General features: G+C 43.3%; 1 protein-coding gene across 18 annotated transcripts in view; it reads right to left on the bottom strand.

Moving 5' to 3' along the window:
• The window catches only part of LOC144376351 (uncharacterized), a 222917-nt gene that overhangs the window by 31407 nt on the left and 163560 nt on the right, over window positions 1-27950 (bottom strand). For 8 of the 18 annotated variants that reach the window (XR_013436723.1, XR_013436708.1, XR_013436728.1 and 5 more), the window contains one exon: window positions 4704-12157. The exons of 8 other annotated variants lie outside the window; for them this stretch is intronic. The gene's annotated coding sequence lies outside the window, so the exon portion shown is untranslated. Of the gene's footprint in view, window positions 1-4703; window positions 12158-27950 lie in introns of those variants that run through there. 2 more of the 18 variants (XR_013436709.1, XR_013436715.1) reach the window with 2 other exon arrangements.

Raw genomic sequence — 27950 nt, 5'->3', positions numbered from 1 at the left:
TTAGGTGGATGATTCACTGCGGCCTGCCAGGCCATGGGAAATCTGCCACCCAACGGTACTTCAAGTGAAAATGTGGCACTTATGTGTGGAATGTCTAAGAGAAGAACTCATGGAAGCAGAGTAGAATGGTTATTTCCAGAGGCTGTAGGGTGTTGGAGAAACTTTAGTCAAAGGATACAGAATTTCATTTGGGAGAAATCAATTCAAGAATCCCATTGCACATCACGGTGCTGATAGTTAATAATGATATATCCTATTCTTGATAATTGCTATGAGAGTCATTTTTTACCGTTTTTGTCATGAATAAAATGATTAGGCAATGTGTGTGTTAATTAGCTTGATTCCATCATGCCACAATGTATATGTACATCATAATATTACATGTCATAATACATATAAATTTAATTTTTCAATTAAAAATAATAAATAAACAAAACCAATATGGGTATGTAAATTCCCAATGGTATGGACTCAGGAGAAAGATCCTGGGTATTCCTCATCTGCAGACTTCTCCCTCCCTCCCAACCCTCTTGCTGTTCTCTAAGACTCTACCCCATTTGAAGTTATGGACATTTGTCCCAGGGCAGGGCATTGAGCCTCAGGCCAGCAGTGGAGGCACCAGGAAGTCCACCCAACTTGGCTAAACTTCAAGGCTCAAATTCCAGTCTGGAACAAATGTTCCAGGACTAAGCGCTGGGGCTGAGCAAACTCAGGAAAGACAAACTGTCCAATCTTGCAATGTGAAATTCCCTTTCCTGAAAGTCTGTCATGAAGAGCTGCACAAATGTACTCTCTTTAAAGGGAAAAGGTTTTATCTTGAAACTGGTTCCTGAAATGAGAAACCAAAAGGTTGGTGATGGCTGTGCTGGCTGTTTTTAGCCTCCCTCTGCCAGTTTAACCAATCCTAATTATAGTCCAAGGATCATGGGTCATTTCCAGCATCAGAAGGCCATCCGTCAACAGCATAGGTACAAAAAAAAAAATCCTAATGATCTCATGCATTTTAACAAGAAATGAAGGGGCAGAGTAGTCAGTGGTGGCAGAAAGGGTAGCCTTAGCTTTGGAAATTAATCATCTCTCATATAGAACTAGCATTTTATACTTACAAAGCACTTTCATTATCCAGTGAGCTGGGATAAGCAAGGACACATCAACATTTTCTAATCAAGAAGACTAAGATTCCCAAGCAAAATGGCTAAGGTCACCGTTGGTGACCCACAGTACTTGGGATGAGTCTTGAGGAATCAGAGATGAAAATGAGGCTTTTTCACTCTGAACTTGACAAAGACAGTATATTTAATACTTTAATGATGGAACACAATTTTTAGGCTTTTGATTCAGCATTTTTTTCTTCTTAAGTGATCTAATCCTGAGAAGGAAAGTTCGATATCAGACTCTTATTGAACCTGATATTTGACAGATCACCAGCAACAGATACATGTAACCACCCTCTTTCTAACAGCAAAGTCTAGGCTTGGGCTGATGGGAGCTGGCCAGTAAAGGCAGACTTTATCCTACCTGATGAATGTTTGCTCTCTTGGTCCAGACAGGACAGCAAAATGGTTGATAGAAGCTGTGGGATTTTGGAACGGAGAGTTCACTGTGATCTGGGGGTACCCAGGGGTGTTCTAGCAGAATGTAGTTCTTAATAAAGCAGCATATTGAGGATAAACCTGTGTTGAGGCAGAGAACAACAACAGGATAAAGGTCCAGATGTTTAAAACATGCGTAAGACCCTACCAGGCTGAAGAGAGTGGAAATGGTCAGGGAGGCACTTTGAAATCACGCTGTGGAGTCCAGCTGAATCATTGGAATTTTATCCTGTGGGAATTTGGGAGATGTTGAAGATACCTGAATAGGAGAGTACTTTGAGAAGAATAGTGTTCTAGAAAGCTCCTTTTAGCTGGATGGCAGGTGGTAATAAAGGAAATAGCCAGTAGAAAAAAGGGGAGCACTGAGCTTGGAGTCAGGAGGTAGAGCATACTGCTTTCTGGCTGTGTAATCTCGGTCAGGTCAGTTCTAGATATAAGCATAAATACATATGATAATTCGCCGATCCAATGTGCACATCTGTCCTGCCTACCCTTCAGGGAGGTCTTAGATATCACATTCAACAGGGAGGTTAAAATATTTTATGAATTATAAAACTGCAGAACAAACATAGGAGATGATGGTGCAGACTGGCAGATGTGATGGCGGCCTTGGTTGGAGACCTTGGGGATGGGTGTTTGGAGGGAAGGTAGAGTGAATGCCAAGTCGCTGTTTGGGGAGCATCTACCTTCTGGAGGGATAGCTCTTTCCTTCCCAGTACGTGTCACCTGGCACAGACTGAACTAGAAGAAGACAGGGGCATATCAGGCTAGTAGTTGAGAGTCAACAGTCAGAAATCCCTGCGGTTGCTAGTGACTTCCTTCAGGGAAGGGGAGAAAATTACAAAGCTAGCTCTTCAACCTTGAGCTTGAAATCAAAATAAACAGCTGGGTTACTGTTTTGCAGAGTAATTGTGAAGGGCAAGGAAGAGTCAGTTTGCACAAGGCGATTGCTCAATGGAAAGGTCCTGCCAGAGGAGGCATCCAGCACAGTTGTTGTAAGGGCTGCCCAGTGGAAAGCTGCCTTGGACGAGTGGACAAGAAGGGTTAACACAAACCAGTAGGATGGAAGTGGCTGAGCTAAGACTAGGTTAGGAGGGTTGGGAGAGACACATCTGGGCCTTTAGCCAGGCCTGGGCTTCAAGTGGAAGCATTTCACAACTTTCTTTCTCCATGGGTTATGTCCTTGGATTGAACAACCAGTGGGCATCTTGGGATAGTGGAAAGTTCGGAGCCAAAGTGCTGCCCTGCAGGCCTGGCTCCTTCACTGCCTGGTGGTGTGACCTCTCCTCTCTAGGCCAGGGTTAGACTAGACTAAATGACCCCTGGAGCTCTTTTCAGATCTAGACCCCTGGGAGGTGCAGGGCAGGCCCAGCCTGTCTTCAGAGAGGAGGGCTACTGTGAGTGAACTTGACCTACACCCCAGAGCAGCTGAGTTTTGTGGCCAGGCATTAGCTTGGGCCCAGATGGTAACGTGGGGAATTTCAAATGAGGTCATCTTGGGGCAGAGACAACTGTGCGCCTGTTGACCAAGGTTTTGGATCAGATGAATCAGAAAGCTAGGACCTTATGAATTCATGCTCACCAACTATGGAGCTCTGTGAAACCAGTGGGAAAATTCCCCTAATCGACATCGTGTCTCAGGCAATGTTCTCCCTTTAAACCTTGAAGAGCATAAGCTACAGATCTTTCCCCTTCCACTCCCGTTTTTCCTTCTCTAGTCTTCTTCCCCCCTCCTCCCTTCTCCCATCTCCCAAGTAGATTCTCGATGATACATGTACTTTCTCTCTTAGACTCTCTTGTCTTTGTTCTTCCTGGTGAACAAGAACATAACTGGTCCAGTTTGGGGAAATAGGGTGATGGGGCACGATGCCAAAGTTCACAAAGCTGACCAATTTGTCCCTCTGCTGGCTCAAGTTGAGTTGTGGGTCCATGTCGGCAGAGAGGTTCCACAGTGAGCAGCTCTCTCTCATTTCTGGAGTTGGGCCCCAGTCCTCCATAGCACTTGAATTTTCTGGTCCTACCTGTGGGGTCCAGAGGAAACTTCAAACAAAACAAAGCATTCCTGAGAAGCTACTACTCATTATTTTTAGATGAAGCAATGGGTTCAGAGGTGGGTCAGTCATAGTTCTTACTTCTAAGGAGAAAGATAAGTGGGCAAGTCACTGTAAAACCATGTAGAATATGGGGATGGCCACAAATACAAGGAGATTTCAGAAGAAGAAGAAACAGGGCTGATGGGAGGTCAGAGAAGGCTTTGTGGAAGGGATAACAGAGATAGAAGTGTTGTCAGCATCATTATTATTTTGATGGTTAGATTAAAACTCACTTTTATTTGGCTCCTAAAATGTTCAAGATAGTGTGCTATTCCTTAACACATAATCTTCAAGAAAATCCTACCTCTAAGATAGCATCATTTTTGTAGATGAAGAAAGTGAATATCTGAGAGGTCAAATAACTTTCCTAACACCAACCGGAATACCTGGTTTCTAGAGCCCATGCTTTTTATGGAGTTTTGGAGGTGAGATATTCTTATTGGAGGATAAAGAAGGATAGATTGGAGTGGAAAAACACAGTGTAATTTTGCTTAATCATGAGAATTAATCCCAGAGGGACTTGAGGACTAGTGAAGAGGTTGACTTTGTCCTGGAAGGTACAGTGGGACAGGGAGTGTTTGAACCAGACAGTGACAAAATCAAAAGCTGGCTTTTGGAATGGTCATTCAGCTGCCAGTACTGGACGGGTTGCCAGGAACATGGAAGGTGAGGGGGTGGCTCAGAGCCTGGAGTATTACCTGGGTAATAGATGATGAGGGCCAAAGCTGGGGGCTCAGAGGGAGGCAGAATCAAGTAGCACCTGTCCTTCCATTCCCCGCTTTAGTGCCAAGGACATAGCAAGCAGAGAATAAAGTTTCCACTCTAGTGAGGCTCCACAGGTGTCTAGAGAGCTTTCCTGTCACTCAAGACTCATGTCACGAGGTGAATGACACTCTTTCCTCATTTTCAGGGTACAGCGCACCCTCTGAATTAAACCCTTTTGTCTCCATTCAATTTATACCTTTTCTTATTCATTCTTGTCTCCCCACTCCCAAAACACCAAGAAAGCGGAACCAAATGAATCATAGAGTTCTTTTAATGGAATCAGAGTCTGAAGGAGAATATCAGGGTGGAACCAAAGAGAGGATGCTCTGAGTCACCAGCCACCCTCAGGAGATCACACGCAAGGTGGATCAGAAAGGCTGGGAGGGAGGGTGAGAGGTAGAGTGGCCAGCAACTGTTCAGTGCAGGGATGTCCGACAGAATCTCAGAGGCTCTGTGATGAACTCTGTTTCCAAGATCTTGAGGATACTCCTGCAAAGATGGTGGTCAAAACCAAAATGAAAGCTGCTGAGATTCTTGATTCAGCTAGTAATCATGTTCTTCCCTGGTACTGCCAGAGGGCTGCTTGGACATCAGAGTGCAGTACAGAGTGGTATTTCCAGGCTTAACTCCCTCAGCAAGGAGGGCTTTCACCAGTGTTGGGAAAGAAAGGAAGACTATAATCTAAGCTGCAAATGCCCAGGATAGGGTGGGGAGTTGGGTGGTATATAACTGAGATTGAGCTCCTGTCATCTTAGTTTGTTAACTTTACAAACATATAGTACTTGTCATGTGCCCGGCATGTTTAAAGCATTTTATAATGCATTCAATTCTTTTTTTAAAAAAAAAATATTTATTTTTTAGTTGTAGTTGGACAGAATACCTTTTTTCCATTCATTTATTTTTATGTGGTGCTGAGGATTGAACCCAGGTCCCCACGCATGCTAGGTGAGTGCTCTGCCACTGAGCCACAATCCCAGCTCCTATAATGCATTCAATTCTTATAACAATCCCATAAGGCAAGGACCTTAACCCCTTTTGCAGAAGAGAAATCTGAGATAATGAAGCAACCTGGCCAAGGAGATTTGGGAGAATCCAGGTTTGATCCCAAGAAGTTTGACTACAGAGTCCAAAGTTTGAACTCCTATCTTATGTCACTCTTTATTATGGTTTCCAGTCTAAGACTCTGGTACCCCTACACAAAGAAAGATCAGATCGATTCATTTCTAAAGTTGCACCCACTTTAGATTCTCAAACTCTGTGTAACTCAATGGAATCAGTAAGTGGTTAGGACGTAGGCTGTGAGTTTTTCAGTGGGCTGTTAAATATGCCTTTGGTGTGAGACCAAGTTCTAGTATTAGTTTCCACCATGCTGACAGTGAATCGGGTGGGTCTGTGACACATTGTAGGGCCCCAGACTTTCACATAAGGGACTTAGAATTGATACCAGTTTGCAAACTCTGATTAGATTGTGAAAACAGTGCTCAATCTAAGTAAAGAAAGGTGAGATGGGGAAGTAATCATGAAGAGTTGGGCTGCAGGGTGCGATGATTCAGTGAGATAAGAATAGGAGAAAAGGCTTGGCCCTGAACACTGGCCATAGGAGATGCCTAGAGCCTTCAGTTTCCTGAGCAAGGCAGATTATTAGTTGGTAGCAATGGAGTTACTGGAATTGAAGAAATATAACCTTTCTAGTGACCCAAATGAAAGAGCCTGCATGATAATACAATCTCAAATCTTCTACTTTGTTAGTCATTCCATAGGAAAAGGCCAAATTCACATTACAGATTCCCTGGTGGGAAGACAGCAGATGTAATGAAATGAACACTGGTCTGGTGTTAGGACATCCAGGTTTTAACCCTGGATTTGCTTTTAACAAGGTGAATGGCATTATGTGAGTTGTATTCCTCCTTGGTCTCAGTTTGCCTGTAATGACAGTGACTTTTTATTGAGTATTTGCCATGCCAGGCTTTGTTCTCAGGGCTTGACATATATTGCCATATCTAATTCTTGGAGAAGTTTCGTAGACACTATAATTATTGCTGTAACCCAAAGGAAACAAATAGAGTTCAGGGAAGTTAAATAACTTATGTTAGAAATTTGTCCCAGAGAGTTTCATCACACCCCATAATTAGTTATTTGTGCAAAGATGGCCCTTCCAAAAGCAGCTAGTGACTTTGGTAAGCACAGACTCTAGATTGAGGCAATGTTTTATCGTACATTTCTTTTAGTGAAGTGTGGTGGCTTCCACCAACCCCTCTAGATGCTCAGCTCTGGGACTGCAGGGCGTCATCACTGTCTTCCTAGTGATACGCACAGTAGGTCTTCAGTGACTATTTGTTGAGTGAACATATGGAAGAATAATTGAACTCAGCAGAGCAAAGAAGCAGATGAAGTGATGGGAAATATAAAGTGGCTGAATGGAATGAGCTTGGTAGAGTGTGACCTGGTCCAGTCTGGAAGCTGAAGAACTTCACTAAGAGTCAAGGTTTTGACTTTCAGTTTAAAATCTGCAATGTGGCCCATGATCTCTTTGTAACACATAAGACATATTTTGGTCTCGCCATTTGAAAATGTCTGCTGAAGCTTGCCTTCCAAAGTCTGGTTGCTATAGAAGAGCTTTGAGATCTGAGCCCAGTATCACCAACTCAGGGAGGCTTCAGCAAGCCCATTACTTCTCTGGGTTGGCGTTTCCTCCTTTATCCCATTGGGATTTGGATAAGCTCCATACCTGTAGAGCCTACAGTAAGCTTCAGTCTTTCTTGCCACCTGTTGCTGAAGCTTACCTGTCCCATGTCCTATGTACTGAGGATTCTGTTCTCAGCCAGTGATATTTATCATTAGTTATTCTGATGACTGACTACACCTGCTGGTGTGTTCTCAGGTATTTGTATGCTTTGTCCTCATAAAATATTCACAGTTTACCATGTCCTTGAAGACATCATTAATGATGGGACTTTTGACCACTTAATGGGTTTGTGGGAGAAAGATTGCTAATTACAGATGACAGGGGACAAAAACACTACCTTGTTCTTCATCTCATTTGATTCTCACTTGGGTGGGTCCTGTCACTAGCAAGTGCAGATGCTTTGGTACTGTAGGAAGAGGTTTGGGAAGAGACCTGTGTGATCCCAGCTTTTCCAGTACCTGCGGGACCTCTTCCTCACTTTCTTCTTATATGAGAGTAGATTGACCAGATCATTCTAGGGTTTCTCTGGCTTCAGCCTTTTACAAATCTAGATGTGCTGGGCTTTGTTCTACAGAGAACAGATGCAGCTTACGTGGTTCACACCGTTTGGACTCCATGACATTCATATATAGTTTCCCTAAGTGGCATTTGCTGTACATGTGATGTCAGTCTATCCTGAGAGAGGCAGTGAGAAGCTGTTATTTTATTGTTATTATTATTCTCGAATTACTGACAATAACAAAGAAATTCAGAATGATTAAATGAATTATAAAAGGGCAGTTCCTGTAATTGGGCAGAATGGTGGAACTGGGATTTTAACGGAATACTGGAACCCTGCTTGTACGGCTCATAGAGTTTCTCAGGAGTTGTTGGTCTGGTTTTTCTTGGGCTCCTTGGGGTTCAGGGCCAGATTGACTCCCAGAGAGTTGCAGCTGAGCTCAGGAATGACTGCCTTTTGGGAGGGCGGGGTTACCCATCCCCCACAGGTTCGATGTCCTAAGATCCTGGACCTCCTCCCCCTCCCCACCTCACTGGCTAGTTTGATAGGCAGCACTCTGCACTGGGTGTTCTCTGTTTCACCCTCCAAATCTATTCTCATACATTTTTTCCCCAGGATCTCCAGGAGGCTGACCTCGGATATCAGTAGATTTACTTGTCTCCTGGCTCCTGGGTAGAGTCAACCCAGCACTAAGCAGGTGATTATAAGGTAGACAGGGGAGAAATATGCTTATTTCTTCCCCTAGCTCCCTCTTTGCTGGCTGCAGGTTGTCCAGTGGCTGTTTCCTCTGCTGAAGTCCGTAGCTGCGATTAGGCAGCCCTCTCTTAAGCTTACCAGCATTTTCCAGGTTCTGGAAACGGCCAAGGCCTTCATGCTTTCAGGCCAAGGGCTGTAAAAGCTCCCACTTGTAAGCCTCAGGGTGTGTGTGTCACCATCTCTTGTTTTTCCTTATCCTTGCCTGCACCTTTGTAAATTATCTAGTTTATCTCACTTCCCATTGAGTGTGCCCTCTGCTTCTTGCCAGGATCAAGATCAATAAGACCTGTTTCATTCTTTCTTGTTTCCAGTCTTCCATTTCTTAAGAGTGTTGATGACCCCGTACTTTTAATATGAAGGGCTGTAGATACTTCTCCTTGCAACGTTTAACCAAGAATTCGACCAAGCTAGAGGAAGAAGCAAAAGGTTATGGCTTCATGGCAGGGGAGAGAGTGGGGTGATAATAAAGGGCACTGAACTTGGACCTCAACATTGAAGACTCAGGTGGACCACTTGCTGTCAATATCATCTTGCCAAGTTACTTTTCACTAAAAAAAAAAAAAAAAAAATTAAGAAGAGTTTATGACTTATCTTCCCTATAAGCTTCTTGGGAAGACCAAATGAGGCAAGGCCATATGAAGTATTCTGTAAATGCTGAAACATTTTCTTAGCATTAAGTGTTTCTGTTGTTTTTTTGTTGTGTGTGCATTCAGACAAAATCTTCAAGAGGCCATGCACTGCATTTTCCAATGTACTCAGATTTCCCCGTCACCTCTGGGCCTCCTGGATCAGGAGAACTGGCATTTGTGGAATCCAAGATTAATGTCCAGAGAGGGTTGGCTAAGCATGGGCCCACATGGCATAGCTAAAAATACTCTTAACCTCAGTGGGAGCATCTCAGTCCCTAAAGGGGGTGGGCCTGGAGGATAGAGGGTGTGTGGGGGGAATGACCTCCATCAGCTGGGGCTAGGAGAGGACAGGGAGAAGGTGGCTGACACCAGAGCCTCCTTTCCAAGTGCCAGTTAGTGCAGTGGCTGATTACTCTCTGTCCGTCTTCTGTGCTTTGCAGTGGCAGGTGGGGTGGGAGGAGGCTGACCTGAACCTTTTGTACTTTTCTGTTGGAGTGAAGCCTATGCCTTAAAGCTCTTCCTCATGGCCAGGACTCTTAGGAATTTTCCCTGTCAGTGGAGATGATAGACACTTAGAGTCAGAAGGAGGTAAGAAGGATGTAATCCTAGGATCTTGACTTGGAGTTGATGGTAGAGGCTGACTTTAGCCCAGGGAAGCAGAATCTAATCCAAGAGCCTGGATTTACTATCTCTGGGGCTGGGGAGAGGCAGGCTCACTGTCTCCCTATCTTAAAACCCAAACTATAAGTCTTAGAGCTCCAGACCCTTGCTACTAAAAATTTGGTCCGTGGATCAGTGGCATAGACATCAGCTAGGAACTTATAAGAAATGCAAGGTTTCAGGTCTCCTCCTAGATCTCTAAGTTGGAACCTGCATTTAGCTCAGTCCACTATGCATTAAAGTTTGAGAAACACTATTTTAGGATCCTTCTGAAATCCCTAAGGGGATCCACAATGGGTGGGCTCCAATTGTACCTATGAGGTCTTATAAATGATTACATTTGAAAAAAAAATGGTTCCAATTGCATTTAGAAAAAGATTTTAAAAATTGAAACCAATGTTGTCTTTTCCTTTTTTATCTTATAGAATGAAATTCTGCTGACAATAGGACCCTATCTCTCCTTCTGGGGCCAGGTGACACACTGCCCTGCCCTGTCCAAGCCTTCCTCGACTGAGTCCTGAGTCTTTCATGTCCTGCACATGTTTGGTGCAGGGAAGAGGCTGCTCCATCAAGGAAGGGCAATGTTAGGAGATTCGTGGGACCTCGGATTAGTTCTCAAACCTTGTCATTCCCAGCTCTGAAGATCCCACTTTGACAGTGCTATCTGGTAAATTGCTAATGATATGAAAGGAGTCTGTCACGACCTGGGAGTTTAGAACTCAGCTTGATTCTCACAACGGGGAGGGTAGAAGGGTGCGGAGCTTCCTTCTCGTAGGTGGAATTATGCAGGGAGCTTAGTGTTTGTTGTATGAGGAACATCCTGGCAGGATCGGAAGGAGCGCCAGGAGCTGAGAAGAGATAAGCCTGCTTCCAGCTGGGATCTGGGCACAGCCCGGTGGCAGCAGGTTTTCAGGATTTCCAGAGGGAGTGCTTGGCGGCAGCAGCAGTGTCTTTTCAGAGCCACAGTTTTCTGCTATTATAAGTAACTGTGATTTGCATTCCCTTTGCATCCTAACCTGAAGGAGCGCAAAGCATTCACTATTGAATCCCCCAGGAACAACCTTACACAAGTTCCCTTAGAGGCAATATTCATGGCTTCTATTCTACAGAAGGGGAAACTGAGGCTCTAAGAGGTCATGCAAGGGAGCCACCTCCATCTGGGATGAACCAGGACGAGAAAACTCTGGGAAGAATCAAGTGCCTGACATAGCCTCAGGGTCTGGCCCCAAACTCTTACTGGCCTGAACTGCAGCTTCTTCTCACCCTGCAATCTCCTCTACCCAGAGCATCCTCCCCTGCCTGCCTAGGATACTTTGGATCCTCTCCTTATGTGGATATGTTCCCTTCTCTACTATTCTACCTCTATGTCTCCAGATACATATCTCTGCTTTTCCCTGTGACACAACTGTCTTCCTTTGGTTGGAGTTATCTAATAGTATGCTCCTTGGCCACCTGTCTACTTTTTAAAACTTTGAAGACTGGGGTACAGTTCAGCCTCTTGGATCCCAGCACAGTGCTGTCCCAGGAAAATTCTTGGACAATGATGAATCCACAGAAGACTAAAACATGAGCTAGTGGAAGAAGCAGAGAGATTCTGCATTTATAGATTCTCATGGGTGAAAGGGTCATGTCATTCAACAGTTCTGATCCTTTGGAGAGTGGAGGGGCCCATTCTGAAAAGATTTGGAGCAGAAGTTGCAGTTCCCCATGAAAAATAATGAACCGTCATGCTAGTTTACTGCTGTGATTTAGAGAGGTCTTGAGAGTCACAACCAGGCACAAGTTTCTGAGCCAACATACTTGCTTTTTCCCCGAGTAACCTGTAAATATGAGAATACTGAGATAATTAATCTCTCAGAATTTTTTGGAGATTAAATAAGGGGAGGTGCATGCTAAATGTTTGCCCGAGAGGTGGCACCTTAAAAGCCTTTCCTGTGTGTCAGCTACCTGTTCCGAGCTCCTAGGAGAAGTCATCTTTTCTTTTTGTCCTGGAGCTAAATCATGCCTGAGAATGAGAGAAGAGTGACAGGAATCCCCAAAGTTGGAACTGAGACTTTCCTTTTGGGATATTAACGCTCTGGATCTTTGGAAATGATTATCTAGCCAACTGCTTCTTTAGTTCCAATTATGTAATTATTCACTAGTAAGTCAGGAGCCAAGTGAGTCGGCCCCTGGGCCATGGTCTCCACCCTAAACAACTTCTGTTTAGAAAGCCGAGGTCGTGGGGTAGAAAGAACACTGTTGTGGGATCCTCAGAACCTGGGCTTATTTTCTGCCTTACCTGGTGATCATTTATCCCCTCTTGGGAATTTGGCTTCGGCTTCCTCATCTGTCAAATGAGGGTACTAGGGTAGATGCCTCACAAAGTCCATCATGCTAGTTTGTTGTGGAAAACCAGGGCCTCCACCGCCTCTGCTCTCCAGGCACCTCCATTTCTCTTGCTTCTCTCCACAGTCTACCTATCCTAGGGAATGAGACTGGAAATGAATGAGAACAAGCCTGTCATTTCAATGCTTTTCCTAGTCACTTACCTTTTTCTAGCTGTAAAAACAGCTCAGCAAGTAGATAAGGTAGATGTCCTTCTAATCCCTGTTTTATAAAAGGTACAACTGAAACCCAAAGAGTGCAAGAGACCCAAGTGTCTCTACCTTTGCTCAGTAGAGACAGAGCCAGCTTTTACTTTCTCTGCTCTGCCTTTTTTTTTTTTTTTTGCCAGTGACTTTCAGGACTGGTGGTGGTTATAATGCTAGATTGGTTCCCTAGGTCCAAGTGGAGCCCATTCTTCCTCCTGATTTCCCTTCCTTTGCCCAGGCTCCACTTGTCTTTGTCCCTCTTGCTTGGCCATCCTGGAAGAATGTGATGCGGTGAAGCCAAGGCCAGATGAATTGACTAAGAGAAGTCTGCCTAGGGCTCTGCCTCAATCCCTCCTCCTCTTCCTCCCCCATCCTGTGCTAAAGTCCTTGTTCAGGTTTCACCTTCTGAGCAAACTTGCATGTGAGAGCCTGGATTGTTCTCTGGGGATGCAGATGAAGAGCTGAGGACAGAGACAGTGCCCCAGGGCAACCTAGGCCAAGTGTGATAGTGAGACTTCTGACCTGCATGGTTGACCTGCTCTGATAGGTTGAAGACAAGTAATTGGGCAGAAAGTCATGCACCAGGAAGATAAAAAGATAACTTCCAAAGAGGGGGCAGGGAAAGCGAGTCAAGGCCTACAATGAAAACAGAGAATTAGTCAAGGAGATTTGGAAGAATTTCAGCATTTCTGATTATTTCTCACGCCCTTTTCTTCCCTCCATTTTTACCGCCTCCGCCCTCTCACATCTCACTCAGGTAGTTGCAATAACCTCCCAACTGGCCTCCCTTCCCCAGTCTCCTCCTGCTCCATTCCACCCCACCTGGAGCCCAACCTTCCTGTTCTGTGCTCCCGTCTGTGCATGTAGCTCTACAGCCTGGGTGAACTACTCACCCTTCCTTCTCCTGTACTTTTCCATCTCCAGTCTTTGCTTGTATGTTTTCCCCTCTGCTCAATTCTTCTAGCCCAGCAAGTGCAAATCCAACTTCATTCTTTAAGGCCCACTTTCAAGTGACAGCTCCCCTGTGACATCTTTCCTGAACCTCCCCTCCCCTTCCCTCCCAGGGGAGCGACCTCTTCCCACAGAGTATATGTAATATGGGATTGTTTGGCCTCCTCTTTTAGGGCTTTTATTGCCATTTGCCTGGTATTGTTGTTGTAACTATTTCTCTGTGTGTCTCCCTCCCTAGCTACACGAGGATGGAGGATTGCCTAGCATTTGGGGAAGTGAACACTCTCAAGTTTGTATTCCCCACTGTCTGAACTGCCAATGAGTTATTTGATGAATTAATAAAGATATAAATAAAGGAGTACTTGTTGGGACAGGAAACAGGACAGCTCCAGCATCTGAGCTTCAAATAAGGTTAACTATAAATCTCAAATTAATCTGGTACACAGTTGAGGGAATGCAAATAAATACATTCAAAGAATGGTGGATCAGAAAGAAAAAAAGCCCAGCAAGGGAGTGCAACCCAGGGGACCTAGAAAACAGGTAAAAGGGAAATGATGGTGTTTATTTTATGCTTGGTAACAGGAGAAGTCAACAGGAGCTGCAAGAAGCTTCTTGGGGCGGGACCAAATGAATCATAGAGCTTCCATTTAACCCTTAAACAGCTCGTGCATCTTCTCCAAGGCAGGAACCTAGGAAAGAAAAGTGTCTGGCACCCTAGTGGGCCCTAGGAATTACTGAATCCATTACTGAAACCTGTTCATATTTAGTATTTGCCTTGAGCTAGGCCAGTGAAGTCTGTTAACATGGTCACATCACCGTCCTTGCCCCCAGAAGTTCAAAGTCTACCTGGATGACAGTGTTCCAAACAATCCTGACCAAGCCCTACTGTCAACTGTGCCTTTGAGATGTATAAAATATGAGTGATATGGAAGAGGCCACAAGAATTCCAAATGGGGTGCCGGAGCAAGGACAAATGAGGGAAGACTCACGGAGAACACGTTTTAGAATCAGAACTTCAAGAGTTTGCCTGACTCCCACCAGTCTCCAGAGGTGGTCTGTGAGGAGCCTCAACAATGCGAGCTCATCTTTCTCAAGACTACTGAGCATCCAGTGACCAGTGTCTATCTATTAGAAGTGTGTGTGTGTGTGTGTGTGTGTGTGTGTGTGTATTGCCTAGGAAGGCCAAAAAGAATTATGACATGGAAAACCAAACTGAAAATGGAAAGCAATCATCTTTTGCCCAAACTCAGCCCTGCGTGTGCAGGTGAAATGCAGTGGGGGTGGGGGGTGAATCCCTAAGGAGGAGGGGGTTGGATAGGGAGTCCTTTCTTGGTTACTCCTTGGCTTAGGAAACTTGAAGTCTAAAAAGAATGTGAGGAAGGAGAGCCTTTGTTCTTTTGGCGGACCTTATTCAAGCATCCCCTCATCTGCATAGGTAAATGGGAGAGGTCAGCAGTGCAGGGCGAGGGAGGCAGCTGTGGCCCTGCAGCTGCGGTGGAAGGGCTGCAGTGGCAGTGGCGGGGAGTCCCCCAGGCTGCTCTGGGCTGCAGCACCCTCACTGGGGCTGGGTGAAAGAGAAGAGGGAATGGGAATGGAAGGGAGGAAGAGACTGTGTCCAAGGGGAAGGGGTCCTAGGTGTCATCTTTGCCGTCCCTACTATTTTACATACAGGGAAATCCAAGTGAAGAGGAGCTTATGCAGTTATCCTCGGCGACTGTCAGAACATTGGCCAGAAGCAATGTCCCTTGACTTGAGGGCTAGTAGTGTGTTCTTTGTCTTTGCAAAGCTGGGGTGATGGGGAGGTGGAAAGGGACAGAAACGTAGAGGTCCAGAAACTAGAGGTGAAGGGCCCCAGGCACCCCACCAGACAGGCGGGTGCTCCTTCTTGGAAGCTGTTCTCTGCAGGTCTACTTTGGTCTTTTGTTCTCTCAAACTCAAACTAACCATTCTCTAGGGACACAGGAAGTTTAGGAAAATCATGTCTTCTGCAAAACTTTCACAATTCCCATGAAATTTACAAATTGCCCTTGTCATTGTTGCATGGTCAGTGGAATCCTTTACGATTTTCATTTAGTGTTACTTTTGTAAGCGGAGACTTCATAGTCTAATCCTTTCTGAAGGCTTTGAATGGCAAAAAGGATGGGCATTAGGAAATTATTCCTCAAATTTTACTTTGTGCTTTTGAAGGGATTAGGCTCAATTTTATTTTAGGTTCGTAAGAGGCTAAACTGAGGCATCTGTGCTCTCTTGGGAAGAACATCCAACTTGACATCAGGTTACCTGGGCTCGAAGGTCAGCTCTGCTATTTCCAAGTCTTTTTTTTTTTCACTTTGGTCAAGTCAATTTTTCTCTGAGCTTTCATTTCTTCATCTTTAAAATGGTGACGTTTCAATAACTAAACTAAGGAACCAACCTAGATGTCCTTCAACGGATGAATGGATTAAAAAATGTGGTCCATATATAAAATAAAATATTACTCAGCCTTAAAGAAAAATGAAATCATAGCATTTCAGGTAAATGGAGGGAGCTAGAGGATATCATGCTAAGCGAAATAAGCCAATTCCCAAAACCAAAGTCCAGATGTTTTCTCTGATAAACACATGCTGATCCATAATGGGGAGGGGCGTAGGGAAGAATGAAGGAACATTGGATTGGGCAGAGGGGAGTCAGGGGAGAGGAGCGGGTGTGGGGTTAGAATGACAGTGGAATGAAACAGACATTATTACCTTATATACATGTATGACTACACTACCTGTGTGACTCTGCACCATGTACAGCCAGAGGAATGAGAAATTGTGCTCCATTTATGTACAATGTGTCAAAATACATTCTACTGTCATGTATAACTAATTAGAACAAATTCAAAAAAAAGAAAACATAAAGGCACAGAAAGGTTGAAAGCACTATTAAAAAATGGGGATGTTAACAAATAAAAAAATTTAAAAAGGACATCCTCCCCCACAAAATGGGGTGTTAATAATAAAATCCTTAACAAGATGGTGAAATCCCTTGCCCCTGACAGAGCTTCTTCTTCTTTTCTTTTTAAATGTTTTCTATTTGGCAATGGAACTTTATTTTATTTATTTATATACAGTGATGAGAATCGAACCCAGTGCCTCACACATGCTAGGCAAGTGCTCTACCACTGAGCCACTACTCCAGCACCCCCCCGCCCCCCGCCGAGCTTCTGACACAAATGAAAGGGAATCATATGTATAGAAGAGTTTGGCACAGAGCCTGGTGTGTAGTAGCTGCTTCGTAAATTATGAGGTTAGATTTCTCACAGCCCTGGAACCCTAGAGAGCCAACTCAGTCTTAGAGGTGGTATCTACCAGTCAGGAGACCTTGGGAGCCTTGAGCCAATGATGTGGTCTCCCTTGCCCAGTTTACCTCCTTCTACACAAGTGCCTGCAGCCCTTCCCATGTTTCATGATTCTTTATGGGGTTTCCATAGACAGAAAACACCTTTGCTTATGTAAATCACATTCAGTGTAGAGACAAGAACAAGGCCACTGGCCCTCCACACATCTGGGGAATGGCCCCTGTCCGGTGGATTGGTTTCAAGATCGAAAACTAAATTTCTGACTATTCTATTTATTGATTGGTTTCTACTTATTAATCTTTCTCTGGCTATTAGCAAGCAGATTAGCTGAAACAAATGAAAAATTCTGATGAAATCTGTCCTATCTCTAGATAAACCTGTGTTCATAGGAAATGATGGGGGCGAGTCAGTGACCAGTCATCATTTTCAAGGACATTTCCACTGATGGTGTGCATTCACCTAAAGTGATTGGTACAGCTTCTTTCCAGGGAGGACATATTCCAGGGGATGTCAGAAGAAGTGGGTCTGGGTCTCAGCCCACCACTGCCTAACAAAATCCAAGTCAGAGAATCATGGGCAGAACAAATCATGGACTGATTTTTTTCAACTCTTTTATTTAATAGTTGTCAGAATGGTGGCCCAGAAATGTGAAATCCTTGATCTGTAAGATACATTTGCTAATTAATGGCCAAGATTTTTACACGGACTTCATTACTTCCCAGAACAACTTAGGTCTCTAGAATCTCAGTTCAACACTTGTTCCTTTAGCCTCCTAAATCTAGAAAGGCCACATAATACTCTTCTTTTGGAAGTCCCCCTCAACAACCACTGGGTAATTCTGATTTCTGTTCATGACGTTGCCTTCGACGAATAAGAGTACAAAGTTTAAGTTGAATACCTGAAAGGCTGTAAAAATGAAGAGTCTTCATATTTGTTGAGTGGAACCTCAAATACAGAAATTGATTTAGATGGGTATAATAAGGTGGTAGGTTTTGCTGAGACCTAAGGAAGCACTTTTTGACAGGTAGAGCTATCAAAACTGGAATGCTGTGCCCTGGAATGGAGGTGACCAAGTGGATGCTAGATATTTTATGAGGTAGTAGGTTAGATTGGGTGACTCTGAAGGTCCCACATGTCTTAAATAAACCCATATGGAGTTAATGAGAGACTCAGATTTAAATAATCCTTTATGAAACTTGTGAGCATCTGCACCACTGGCCAGTTACTGACTACCACTCATGCTAATTAAATTTGCTATCTAGTATGCAAAGTAGAACTTCCTTTTGTTTGCTCTCAAATTAACTTTGCAAACTTGGGGGTAAGGGAAGGCTGGGATAGTTCTGTTTTTTTGAGATGTGCTGATTAAATGCATAGTTCCATTCTGCCAAACATTGCTATATACCCTCTCAGCCTGTTCTTTTTTGATTGAGGAAATCTAATTTTGCTAAATCTACATTTATATCAATAAACTTCCATCATATTGATGATTTGAATAGTTTTTCTCTGTCCTTCTCCCACCTCCCCAGCTCCACTAAATTTTTTCAAGGTCCTTGAGTAGAATTGCCAGTCCCCCCACTCACCCCCAGCCCACACACTGCAATCATGTGAACAGGGGATCACACCTTTTCTATCTGGCTTCCATATTCTTTCTGATGAAACTCCACATTCCTGTGAGCATTGCAACATCAGCAGCTCCTGGAGTCCAGATCTGTCAGAACCAATTTCAGGATCTGCCCTGCCACTATTAGCTGTGGATGTTGTATAAGCCACTAATTTAATTTTCCCTTGTATAATGGAAAGAGGAATACTTTTTTTTAAAAATTAAGATACAAAGGCAGCAACAAGAAATAAAAGATGATCCATGTGAGTATTTTATGTGGAACCCATATAGAGACTGCATGTAGTACCTGTTTATAGAAGGGAAACAAACGTAAATGCATTTGTTGAGTTGGAGTATGTTAGAGTTGATCATTTGATAGAGATTTGAGTATATTTTGCCTAAAAGAACTGCTTTATATTTGCCCAAACTGAAGTTCACTTGTTACTTTTTTTTTCTATTTTTTTCTGAGATCTTTATGTCTTTGAGATTTAAAGTAAGGTGACTCCAATTTGAACCCCTTCTTTATGATTTATTACCTCCACAATCTTGGTTCATTAACATCTCTAAATCCATTTCCTCAACTGTAGCATTGAGATAGGAGAAGTACTTGACCTGGAACACCGGCTTTGAACCTAAGTCCACTCAGCAGTCAAGTCCTGGCTCCATTGATTTCTAGTTTTATGACCACAGACAAGTTGCTGGACCTTTCTCAATTTCCTAGTATGTGGAGAGAGAGAGAGGAAGAGAAAGAGAGAGAAAGGTAGGTGGGGGAGGGGAAAGAAAGAGAGGGAGAGAGAGAGGATGGGGGAGGAGAAAGAGAGAGGAGAGAGGGTGGGAGGAAGAGAAAGAGAGAGTAAGAGAAAGGGGGGAGGAGAGAGAGAAGAGAAAGAGAGAGAAAGTCTTTTCCCTGAGCCCTTATCATAATTCAATGGGATAACTGTATACTGCATTTAATAGACTCTTGGGACTGACAGTGGATTATCAAAAACAACTGGTTGTGTTCCTCCCCATGTCATGGAGTTGTGCAGATTCTTCATAACGAAAGACACTGCTCCTTGTGTCTTGGGTTCCTTGTGTCAATTAAGGATGCCAGATCTCTCCCTGTTTACCACATGGTGTGTGTGTGTGCTGGGGGGTTCCTAGAGCATCATTGATGGTAAAACCATTAATGTCATATGAACATGAGGCACTATGATGATTAGAAGTGTTCAGTGACATTTTCAAAAGTGAATATTTCATAACTTTGTACTTCTTCTTCCAGGCCTTTCATTAAAAGGTGAAGTAAGGCCCAAGTCAAGGTCTTACTGACTCTGGATTTCTGATTTCTGGAGACCTTTATGTTCATACCCTCTATTCAAGGAGGTTACAACACCTATTACTGTATTGTTCCCATGGTCCTTTAAAAAGATAACACACAGTACCATGAAACAAATTCTTTCACTAAGGAGAAGTTTGGAACAAAAATTCAATTAAAGATAACTTGAATCTTTGAACGTTGAAATCTGAGTTTCGGTAATTCCCATCTTAAACTCTAGACCTAGTTACTTTTCTTTTGGTGTGTATGGTGCTGGGGATTGAACCCGGGGCTCTGTACATGCAAGGTAAGCACTCTACCAACTGAGCTAAATCCCCAGCCCTAGACCTAGTTTCTTAAAAAATATTCACTTGTTAAAATTCTTTTATTGTGGTGGAATGAGAGAGACATCACTGCCCTAGGTACATGTATAAAGACACGAATGGTGTGCCTTCATACATGTACCTTGTGTAGTGTAAATCAGAGAACTGAAAATTTGTGCTCCATCTGTGTACTATGAACTGAAATGCATTCTGCTGTCATGTATAGCTAATTAGAACAAGTAAATTAATTACTTAAAAATTCTTCTATTATTTTTCCATTATAGGTTATGATTATTATATTTCATAATATTATCTATTATGTGTTCCAGATATGGAAGTGAGATTTAGTCACTTATGATTGCAGATAGCCCTTTATATGGGTGGAATTCCATTGGCAATATGATACCCTCTGGTTCTGTGATCATTTATAATGATAGGTTATACATTTCGGACAGTGGCTCCACAACTTTACTCATGACTTACTCCAGAATTCTGATGGAAATTCTACCTGTTACATGTGGTTGATCCATTTAGTTTGTCAATTGCATCTAATGGGGTACATAACATGGTGCCCTGACTTAAGAGACCAGCAATTTGAACTGCCTAAATCTGCTATTCACTTGGACAAATGTGAGCAAGTTATTTCCTTTTGTGACTCAACATCTTCATCTGAGATGTGCAGAGGTTGTATGCCTCCCGATTTTGTCATTTTGTGATTCTAAAATATGCTGCCATTCAAAGTTTTTCCTGGCAAGTTCCTTGATGTCCAGGGCTAAGGGGTAGCTGAAACACCTGATAACATATTCTCCTTCTCAGGCCAGCACTTAAGCACCCCTTTGAATCCACTGTGGGAAAGCATCCCCGAAGCACACTTGACTGAGGAACTCAGCAAGTTGCATGGCAGCAGAGCCCAGAGAAGAGCTCAAGGGAGACGATGGAAAATCATTTGGATTGATTTTCTATTAGTAAAATAAATTGAAAAAAAAATAGCCATTAGTGGAATTTTAGAGTAAATATAAAAAGAGGAGGGAGGCTGCCTTAATTTCATGGTGCTAGCATTGGAACTGGAACTATATCTTCACAAAGGCCTCACGCAGAGCAGAACCATGCGGACTGGACTCACTGCCAGGCTCCATCTTAGTGGCTCCCTCTTGCTGGTGGTTGTCTGATTCTATCTTTGGACCTCTATTTCCTCCACTTGTTAATGAGCATCATGGGGGTAAGGCAGTGCTTTTCAGAGTGTAAGAAGCATGAGTATCATTGGAGGTCTTGCTAAGATGCAGCTTCTGACTCAGGAGGTTTCTAAGGCCACAGTTACAACAAGCTTCTTGCTGCTGCGCTCCTACTGCTGGTCCTTCCTTCATGGAGAAGGAGGAACTCTATCAAGTTTAGAGGTTAAGCTATGACCAGGTCATGTTAAGGTGGGGAGCAGGGCAAAGAGGCATCCAGGTAAGAATGGAATTCCTAAAGCTGGTCTTAAGCAAGAGGGAAGGCGGGCACCAAATGGGACATTTTCTGTGATTAGGAGAAGACTTGACAAGTATTGGTGTTTGAATGGAAAGAAGGGAAAGTGAGGCAGAAAGTTTGCTTGAGGTAAGTGGGAAAGTCAGGGAAGAATTATCCATAAAAACCACATGGGATGGTGGTGGAAGAGGTTGTAGAAAAGTAATAAAGAGCTTAACGTTAATTCTGCAGAGATGTGTGGTGACTTTGCATTTTATACATATGGTCCCCCGTGTCCTTCAGGCATTCCTGCAAAGTTACCGAGGACAGTGGGGATTCTCTTTACCATAAAGGGAACCAGGTGGAAAGTTAAAGGCCAATGTCACTGAGAGAGGGGAACCTCAGGGGCCCCAAGGAGCCTTGTCTCTTGACACCCCAGTCAAAGGGCTGAAGCCTGGCCTGTTGGCTTAGGCTGCGGCATAAGCCACTGAGGCTGTCCCCATGAGGAGCTGCCGTGGGCAGCAGGTGGGGGGAGGAAAGTGTCTCCGCGTAACCTCAGTTTCACTTCCTGCCTCAAACACAGAGAGTCATTATATAAATATCGACCTTAGCAGCTGCGACTCTCACCCCTCTTCTCACTATTACTCCCGAGGCCCAGCTCACAGGCAGGGCGCCTGCAGCCTCTCACTTTCCCCTGGTCCCACAGCACTTGCACCAGGCCAGCCAGGTGGATGCCTGGGGCAGAAATGAATCACAACCTCTCTCTGGCCCTCCAGCCAGCCATGCCCAGCAGCCCTCGCCTGGCTGAGCAGGGAGGTTGTCCTGATTGGTGGCCCACGTTAATCAAATTAAACCTCGTTCACAGACGTGACAGGCAGTCAGCCCATCTGTGGAGGGGACACAGAATGCACTATCAGCACTCGCGCTGCTGCCGAGGTGGGGAGGGAAAGAATCTGGCTTGCTCGTGGCCATTGGGTCCTATGGAATGAGCCTAACTCACCCAAACTTTCCAACCCATTTTAAGTCAGGAAGACAGGCTTAAAATGATATGAACAGTAGTCTGGAATGAAAGACCAAAACTGGGTTCTCAGTTTCTACTCTGTACGAATGAATAAAATCTACTTATCTTCCACCATAAGAAGCTCCTCTTTGAATATTGATTCATTTTGTTTACTTATTTGATTTCTGAAGATGTAATTAAAACAAACAAACAAACAAACAAACAAAAAACAGGCATGTCACAGGATCTTCCCAATCCTGCATATCTTCTTTAAAGCAATGACTTGAGTGCTGCTTCTCTTCCAGGAGAAGCAAGGAAATGTGTGAGATGTTCCCTCTCTACCTTCTGAGCACAGAGCTCCCCTTGTATAATAGTGTCTAAGATAAAGATTAGCAAAATGTAACATGTTGTTCCCAGCTATTATAATTACTCATATCTTAACAATGTTACGACCATGGTCATCTTAGAAACAAGAACAGATCAGGCAGAGAATAGTAAAATAGTGCCATTGGGCCCCAGAAGCAGTCAGAGGAAAGCAGTGATTGGGAATCTCAATAGATAAAATGTGTCGCTCAACAGATTCAATGTTGTCAAAACATGGTGCTCATTTTCCCATTTGATCTACTTATGATCTGACTAGATATTTGTGACTTATTATTAAATGGCAAAAATATATTACCAAGCAGTTTGTTTAGAATAAATCCATTAAAAATTATATATAAGCTTTGGGGAGAAAAAAAACTATAAAAGGATGAATGTTCACCAAAATGTTCACTACTAGTAATCTCAAGATGGTGGTATTTGGATCATTTAAATGTCTTCATAGACATATATTTTAATCCTCCAAAGGGGATATGATTAGTCTGAAAGAACTGATAAAGAACATGGAGTTGAGTGTTCTCAGCTTTTCCTTTTCCCTAAACACACAGGCTGGATATCTAGTGAAGAAAATCTACAGGTAAGGGGACTGAAGCAGATCCTCAGGGATTCCAGCAAGGATTTTTCCCAGGTGAGTGTCTGGAGTCATTTATTTTTTTTTTAAATTCATTTCCCAAGAGCTAGCAGTTGCTTGCTGAGTTTTCCAATCTTCTGTTCACATTCATCCCTCCCAACCCCACCTACTCCCTTGTTCATCAAATAGTTACAGGGTTAGTTAAGCAGTGCAGAGGAAGGACATGCACTAGAGGTCAAAAGATCAGGGTTCAAATTCTGCTACAATTTTCCCTAGGCCAGGAGCCCTTTGCCCCTTTGAGCACATGGGGATCCCTGATCTGTAAATATGGAGCTCATGCTGAACATGAAAGCTCTCCGAGAAGTCCCCAGGGTCAGACACAGAAAGAATGCCTGTAACAGGCAAGAACACTGAGGTAGCAGTGTGAGACAGAAAGGTGAGGCCTGCACTTGTGAGAAACTCAAACTTGATTAGTCTGCTTGCTTCATGTGAAATCCAGCAGAAAGAATCCATTCACTGGAATACAGGAAGACTAGATTCCATCAGTCCCCCTAACATGCAGTGTGACCATGACCAACTCACTTTTCCCCTCTCACGCTCCTTTTTAAAAAACCTTGGACATTCTGTGAAATGTGATAAAATCAGGAAAAATTTGAAACATATTAAAATATCCATGAGTAGTCAATATGTATCATGTGCTGGTTTCTTTTTGTATAGCAAGGACCAGGAACATTTCAGATAGCTCTGGTATTTCAATGAACAGTTCCTGCATCTATCCATGCTTGTCTTTTTCTGAATGCTCTGTATCCCTACTTAGCTTCTATCACCTCAGGAGAGAGGCAAGGAAGATAGTCACAGACACAGTAGACATGGAATACTTAATGCTTTTGGTTAGGTTTATTAGCTGTTTCTCAAACCTTACTATGAGAAAGATAATTTTTCCAAACTTGCTACATGTAAGCTGTTTCTCCACTCTTACTCTGAGTCTGAATAGGAAGGTATGAGCCCCAACATGGGCTCATACTCAGGCTCTAACTAGCTTGGCTGGTGTGTGGCTGGGTGACATTCTTTCATGCATTCATTTATTCCAGAAGCATTTGTGCAGTTCCTTCTAGGTGAGATAGTAACATGAGTAGGACATAATCGACTATACTGTGTGCGAGTGTCTCTTATTTATTCAGTACCTGGACATAGCCCTGCCCCAAGGAGCACATACACTAGTGGGGTCTTTGGAAACGTCATTTCTTTCCCTGGAATTTGCTGTTTTCCTCTATACATGATTCTGAGGACTTGGACTTAGTGATCTCCAAGATCCCTTCTAATATGGGTGTTCTGTTGTTACCTGGGTCCTGCAGTGAGAAAGGTGTGCAAACAGAGATAGAGCAAAGGTCACAGAACAATTGGCAGCAGAGGTGAAATGAAACCACAAGGCCTCCGGGGAGCGGAGCGAGTGAGCCAGTGAGTCCCCCTCCTCACCAGATGGCTGTGAGAAGAAGCCTGGTTCAGAATGCAAATAGCTTGCTTGCGTAGGCTCCACTGGAAGTGTAGCTGGGCTTTGAGTTTGGATGGATCCACAGGACACCATTTAGGCAGAAATGAGGCTTATCTGGTGACATGCTGGACAGAGTCCCTCCATGTCCCTGCTCCAGACTGGGAACAATGAGTTACAACTGATCACACTCTGGAGAGAGATCTTGGTGCTCCGGTCACCATCTGTGCCTTTATGCTTTACCTGTGTCACCAAAACTCTCAGGGGATAGCAACACCTACCCCGCATATCACTGTGATGATTAAATGTGAAAACTCATATGATAGGTCTTCATAAAATCTAAAGTGCTCTATACATGGAAAATAGAATCAATATTCATGGAGGAGGAAAAAACAGAAGGGCACATTAAAAAATGAATAGGTGCATAACACTGCACACAGCCCAGAAACAAGCACTTTAAAAAGTCAACTTAAAGCCTGGGAACATGAATACTCCCATTCTACAGATTAAGGAAATGGAGTTCTAAGGGCATGTAAATAATTCGATCAAGGTTACCCCATTAGTAAGTGGCAAAGCTGAGACTCACACTAAAGTAGTCTAGCTGTAGAATTTGCTCTCTTAAGCAATATGTCCTTCTGACTCCCTAAAGGATTTTTTTTTTTTTTTTAGCACTGGGGGTTGAACCCAGGGATGTTCTGCCACTCAGTTACATCCCCAACCCTTTTTTAAGTTTTTATTTTGAGACAGGGTCTTATTAAGTTGTCAGACTCCTGCTCGGGCCTCCAGAGATACTGGAATTCTGGGCATGCCCTATTGAACCCAGTTGAAAAAAATGATTGTTAATTCAATTAAATTCCAGCCAGTCAGGGTGACTTGAGTGTTGAACTGGGCAGTGTGTACATAATCATGAAGACACAGTTCCTGCTCTCAAGGAGCATAAGCAAATAAGAAAATACTCTAAGAAACAAGGGTACAGATACTAGAAATATGAGTGTTACAGGGTAAAATGGAGAGAATGTATTGGAGATGGAAAAGTCAAGGAGTATTCCAGAGACTCTGCATTTAACAGACTAGGAAATCAATTGTGTGGATAAATAGAGGGAAGACCAGGAGAAGAGAGGAAAGGGAACAGTGGGAGGGTAAAGAGGAAGGAAAAGGGAGCCCAGGGGGCTGAAATGGAGAAAATTATATTCCAAGAATGTATGATGATTATGTCAAAACGAACCCCACTGTTATGTATAACTATAATGCACAAATAAAAACAAAACAAAGGAGTAGTTAGTTCAAGGTGAGACTGAAAAGGTAATGTGTTGAAACCTGATAGAGAAAGGATTTGAGTGCCAGGCTAAAGAGAAAAGCCTTTGGCCTGGAGTTGGTAGAAAATTACGTCAGGTGAAAGGTACACAGGTGAACAGTGTATCAAAGTAGAATTTTAAGAGAGCTAAAGTAGAAGAAATGTGTTTATTTTGAACCAGCACTATTGCCACAATCTGAAGACTGGTAAAGATGGAGGTAGATGAAAGTTAATTTTTCAAGTTAGACCTCTCATCTGGGAAAAAGGGAGAAAAAAATTGCATAGATTTGGTGCATCATTTATGCTCAAAATGGTGAAGAATGGAGGGGTAGCCATAGATGAATGAGTTGAGGGGAATCTGAGTAGTGTCCATTTTCCATCCCATGATTGACTTCTTTGCATCATTGTTGGGGTTGTGGCCTAACTTCTAGGGAGTTTCTCCAGCAGTGCAATATTCTTAACCTGATGGAGCAGCTCACAATCCTTGGAGAGCCCTTATTTTCTTTCTTTCTCATTTAACTACCTGTGCTCAGCCTTTCTTTTATCCCAATATGGGTGAGTGTATCTTAGAATCACCATCTTGTTAACTCTCTCAGGCCTCAAATCTTTTCCAGTTGTCAGCAAGGATCAGAAAGGGCTAGGTCAGGGAGGCTCAGGATATGAACAGCAGACAAACACCCTCAGGGGGTAGACTAAGCTAGATTAGGGAAATAAAGTTCATCCAGGTGGGTGATACCTGGGGTTGAGAGATGGAAGATATGAAGGAGAGCCTGGATATGTGGTTTCATCAACTGAATAACTTTGTTAGTCAAGAAATAGAAGTGACCTAGATCAACTCTAACTCCTGTTAAGCATTCTTTAATTTTTTTTAAATGCGTAACTGGAGACCTAACAGGTTATTTCTGCAACCAACACATTCTTGGTGCCAGGCAGTGAGGTACATAAGTGAATTAGGCATGGCTCCTGTCTCTGAGTGGCTCACCGTAAGGTGACAGGTAAAGAGGCCAGCAGTACCTCTCTCTCTCTGTGTACATATGTTTATGTATAATTATTATGCATTATAATTATACATATGTAATTCTCACCAGCTTATTTTAGTTCTGTGAGATCAGGACTAAGTCTAGTTTTGTTCACAACACTGCAGCCCCAGAGCCAAGAATGAGGCCTGGCTCATTTAAACAAAAATTTATTAAATGAGTAAATGAGTGAAGGGGTGAATAAGTGACCAATAATATCTAATCTAAAACCAGAACCAGGTTCTTTTGATCTTCAACCTAATGCTTTACTCACTATAACCTGCAGTTCCCCATTTTTCAACATCCCCTATATGGAGCTTGTCTTAATAGATAGATATTAACTCACTGACAACACTTGCACTGCATCTACTGTTTTATATGCCAACACTGCACACTGGCTTCTTGGCCTCATGTCAAAAGACTCTGATCTAGTCAATGGAAGACTGATTTTTTTTTTTTTTTTTTTTGTATTGGGGATTGAACCCAGGGGCACTTAACCACTGAGCCACATCCCCAGCTCTTATTTATTTATTGATTTTTATTTAGAGACAGGGTCTTGCTGAGTTGCTTAGAGTCCTCACTAAGTTGCTGGGGCTGCCTTTGAACCTGTGATCCTCCTGCCTCAACCTCCTGAGCCACGGGGATTATAGGCATGCACCACCACACTGGCAGGAGGCTGATTTTGGAGGGAGATGACATTATTACAAACTCTGCTCATCTCCCTAACTGTCAAGTGAACTTGAGCAAGTTAATTTTCTTTGAACTTGAACTTCTTGTCTGCTAAAGAAGGGGAATATGCATCTACCTACCTAGTTATTCAGTAATTTCATTCTGGGGAAGAACTTGGCCTTGTTGAGAATCCACAGAAGAATTCCCTGAAGCAGCTCAGTCTTTTAGGGCATTTGGACTTGAGAAGCTGACAATCAGAGTATTTGAACCTATGAACTTTTGGCTTAAAAGTAAGAGTTCAACTCTCTCTCTGGTGTAGCAGTGTTGGCTGAGGGTGGCGGCTG

This window comes from Ictidomys tridecemlineatus, chromosome 3, assembly GCF_052094955.1.
Source record: "Ictidomys tridecemlineatus isolate mIctTri1 chromosome 3, mIctTri1.hap1, whole genome shotgun sequence".
Taxonomy (NCBI): Eukaryota; Metazoa; Chordata; class Mammalia; order Rodentia; family Sciuridae; genus Ictidomys; species Ictidomys tridecemlineatus.
Note: the sequence above shows the minus strand (reverse complement) of the source record. Positions and strands in the feature narration are given on the sequence as shown.